The sequence below is a fragment of the Rousettus aegyptiacus genome, unplaced genomic scaffold (assembly GCF_014176215.1).
Source record: "Rousettus aegyptiacus isolate mRouAeg1 unplaced genomic scaffold, mRouAeg1.p scaffold_m13_p_15, whole genome shotgun sequence".
NCBI classification, from domain to species: domain Eukaryota; kingdom Metazoa; phylum Chordata; class Mammalia; order Chiroptera; family Pteropodidae; genus Rousettus; species Rousettus aegyptiacus.
The window spans coordinates 56468286-56472483 of NW_023416290.1; the positions used below are offsets into that span (position 1 = coordinate 56468286).

At 52.0% G+C, this 4198-nt stretch overlaps 1 long non-coding RNA gene across 1 annotated transcript; it reads left to right on the top strand.

Moving 5' to 3' along the window:
• Window positions 1-334: 334 nt before the first annotated feature.
• LOC118611946 lies at window positions 335-3857 on the top strand. Its single transcript, XR_004954548.1, has 3 exons — window positions 335-986; window positions 1263-2353; window positions 2709-3857. It is a non-coding gene; the product is annotated as an uncharacterized LOC118611946 (long non-coding RNA).
• Window positions 3858-4198: the final 341 nt, after the last annotated feature.

Genomic DNA, 4198 nt, shown 5'->3' on the forward strand with positions numbered 1-4198 from the left:
ACGGGACTCACAGGAGACGGCAGAATGCTGGGAGTGAGCCCTTCCTCTCGGCCTTCACTGTCACACTCCAGTCGAGGGACGAACTTCCGCCCGCACCGGTCGGCGGAAGGAAGGACACGGGAGGCGTCCATCCGGAGGCGCTTTCTGCCGCTGACCGGCTGTCCAGACCGGAACACAGCTGGGGGCGCTGGGTGGTGCAGCCGGAAGGAGAATGGTGGCCAGACGGAGCTGGACAACCGGGGAAGCGTGACCCCTTGTGCTCATTTAGAACCTCTCTGCGCCCCCCACCCTTCACAGCCCAGCCCGAGGGCAGGGGACACCAGCCACCTTAGAGACGCCTGGCCAGCCAGGAAGGGGCGGAGCTTCAGACCCGCTCATAAGCACCAAAAACTTCACAGGGCGCGTCCAGAGTCACGGACTCTGATGCGAAAAGCTCTTGCCTTCGGTTACCGGCCAGAGGGTGTTTCTAGGAATGAACCGACCAACGGACGACCAAGGACGAAGGAGACTTGCACGCGGGACAGCGCTCAGCGCCGGCAAAGGCAGGTCTCTGGCTGCACAGCTGCCGGGCTCTGAGCAACGGGAAGCAACGGGAAGCATGCCTGCCGCGAAGGGGTTTCAGGCCTGGGAGGGGCGTCGTCCCCAGGGCCTGACTCAGAGGTGCCCGTGGAGGTCAGCAGACAAAAGCAGGCCTTTCAGAGAGCAGAATTGGACGGGTCAGCTGCGCTGGCCAGAAACCTCCCCGAACGGACAAAACAGCTGATTGTCACCCCGCTGCCCAACAGGAGGGTGTGCCGGTCTAGGCATTTCCCCCTCTTCCTTCTCATCAAAGCGGGAACAAGCCCGGCCCTACCCTTTTCCTGTTTTCGCTGTGTCAAGGGCAGTGAACATTATTACTAATTTCCATACACTGACAGACCAGGAAAAACACACCCGACCAGAGCAGGAGGCATTCAATCAGAAAAGCGGGTTTGGAACTAGATGCGGTAACCGGAAAGTATTTTGGGGTTGTCTCCCTTTGGGGAGGAAGTGGGTACATTTTCATTTGTACACGGGACAGTTCTCTTTTAAGAAGGGAATGTTTCTAGAACATCTGGAAGGGAGGGGGCAGGTGTGCGCGGCGCGGCCAAGGGGTGGGGAGGCAGTAGCCACGGTCCCGACCCCTTTGGGTGCACGACCCTGCCTCCACCCACCGTGTGTTTACCGGGCTTAGCCATCACAGAGTCCCACCCTTTTTAGTAACAAGGTGTTTTGGTTATCAGGTCCTGTGTGACCACTGACCCCAAACTCGTAGCGTAGAACAACCATGGCCACACACCATTCCCCGGGCTGTCTGGACTCCACGTGGCCCCCTGCTGCTGTGCGCGGGTGGTGGGCTGCATCCTGCCCGGTCTGGGTGTCTGTCCGCGACAGCTCCGAGAGAGGAGGTGCAAGCTCCACGGCCCCATCAAACTTCATCCCGAAAGCGCACACGGTCACTTCCTGTTGGTTGAAATGAATCACAAGGCCAGGTCAGAGTCAAGGGCAAGAAACAGCAACGCCCCCTCTTGAAGCAGGACAAGGACGGGAGAAACGCTGGTAGACCTCTTTGCTGATCATTTACTCCAGTTCGCCCATGCATGCAAAATACCCCAAAATACGCCAGACTCTCCCAAGCTCCCCGGGGTCTGATCCGATCACGGCATTGGTCCAAGGCTTCGAGTGCAAAGTCTCACCATCGCATGGGGCCCAGATGCAGACGCAGATCCTTAGGGCGTGATTCCTTGAGGTCGTCTGTGCCCCCAGCCACGCGGTCAGAGAGCTGTGACCACGCCTGCGGATCCCTCAGATGTCCGCGCAGCTGGAAGGTGGTGAGGCCAGGACGAAGTCCAGTGCGGTCTGGTTCTGAAGGCCATGCTTTTCCAGCTGAGGAGTATCACACCAGGCCAGGTGGTAGGGAGACTAATATTAATTATAACATTGAAATAGAATTGCAGTGATTTGAAAGGACAGAAGAATGTCAAGCTTTCTCCCTCTCTCGTTTTCCAGTAGGCATCTGGCATTTTCCCTTCAAAATAAAGTGATATTTTAAAGCTTTGGATAATTATTATTATTTTTTTCTTATGGCTCAAAATGTTTTTCTTTGTTGTTCTGGTTGCCCGCTATTTTCTTTGCAGTATCACTGTTTTATCTATAATTCTTCTTCCAGAACAAATTCCTCTGGTGCATAACATTTTTTTGACTTGGATTTTTAGTTAGGTCACTTGAAAAGCTGAAGTCATCGCCAGAGCCGTGTATTCTGGAATATTAATGATGAGGCCACCGAACAAGTCAGCGCTAGGGACTCCGAAGCTGCATAGAAATCCTTTATCAAGTAAGTGACTTTCAGTATTTTCTCCCAATATGTGGCTTCTCTTTTCATTTTCCTAACATTGTCTTTCACAGAGCAAAAATTTTTAATTTTAAGATAGTCCAACTTATCAAATTTTCTTTCCTGATAGAGTTAACTTTTCAATTTTACAATAATCTTTGTGGTGTAGCTAAAAACTCACCACTAAACACGGGTCCTGCGGGCCTTCTCCGCGCCTGCTTCTACGAGTTCCATAATTTTTCATGTTTGATTTAGGTCCATGATCCATTCTGAGTTAATTAGAAGCTATTTTTTTTTCTTTTTTTTTAAGCTCTTACTTTGAGATGTAAAAGTCTCATGGAATTGATTTTTCATTTAGGGAACGAATGGGGCCCAGATTTATGTTTCCATAAGAATTTCAGCCGATGAAGCACTGTTTACGGAAGAGACAGCCCACGACTCGCCCCTCTGCAGAAATGAAGCGGCTTCTTGGACTGGCTTTGTGTCTGGACCCCGTTCTGGTACCTCCGTCCGCCCCTGTGCTGACGCCGCATTGTCTTGATGGACGTGGCTGGAGTCGGAGCGATTCTACGGAGTAGCATAAATCCTCCCATTTTGTTCTCCTTTTTTTTTTTTTTTTAAGATTGTCCCGGCTACTTGTTAGCTCTTCACATTTCTATGTAAACCGGAGCATCGACTTGAAATTTCCGTAAAGAAACCTGGCATTCCGATTCGAAGAGCCTGAAATCTACAGATCAGTGAAGATAATACGAGAATCCAGAATGGAATGAACTCTTTCACACCATGACCATGACGCAGCCCTCCATCCTGTGGGCCTCTCTTAGCCATGACTAGGTCCCCTCCCCTTTATAACACAGGCCACCTGCTTTCGGGCACGCAGGTTCGGGGCAGAGCAGGGGATCCCACGGGTGTCCCTCCGTCACCCTGCTCCATTGCGGTGGCGCCGTCCCTTGCGAGGAGACCCCAGATAGGGGTCCGGAGGCGTTCGGAAAGCCCACAGGCTGAGCGAGCATCGGAGTCTAGGGAAGCAAATCCAGAGCTAGAACAGGCATCAGCTGCAGTCAAGACACATCTCCGCCTCGCCAAAATGAATGAAGTTAATTTTAATCAGTCTTCCTCCGGTGAAGGCTGGCAGGTCCTTTCAAGGAATGGTGCCACAAGCAGACTCACCGTTGGTTGGTGTTTCCACACGAGCCGAGGTAGGAACCGGATCAACTCGGGGGAGGGAAAGTCATGCTTTGGAGAAGAACTTTTGTCTATGCTGCTGGGGGCATTTTTATAAGCCCTTTGAGCCCTGGGTACTGTTGGAAAGGAGGCTGAATATCATCAGTCAAAAATCCTCGCCACCTGATCATTAGGGACCTCTTCTGCGCAAAGTCATGTTGGTGAATAATTTCAAGGAACACGAGTTTGTGTCATTGCAAACAAGATGCAGGCTTGATTCACTTATGCAAAAAATCAATTTATTGGAGAGGTATGGGAGGCTGAAGATGCAGACCTTAGACGGCATCGAGGTTACGGAAGTTGGGATGGCAGTTAGGGCGACTGCATAATTTGCCATCTCAACCAGCACGCTTTGGAGGGCGGAAGGCAGTGAGCGCTCTTAATACTCATGCTGAGAGAAGTGTGCACTGCAGCTCGGGGCCCCGGAGAGAGTCTCTCGGGACGGAGCGAGGACGCTTCGGCTCCAGCTGTTTCTCATCCTTGAGCCTCTCCGCTTAAATTTCAAACTCCAGGGGGAGAGAGACAGATTGCAGGGCGTGGGTCACGTGTCCACGCCCTGGACAGGAGAAAATAGGAAAACTTGATCGATGGTCTCACCGAGACTGAACTCAGCAGCACGGAAGC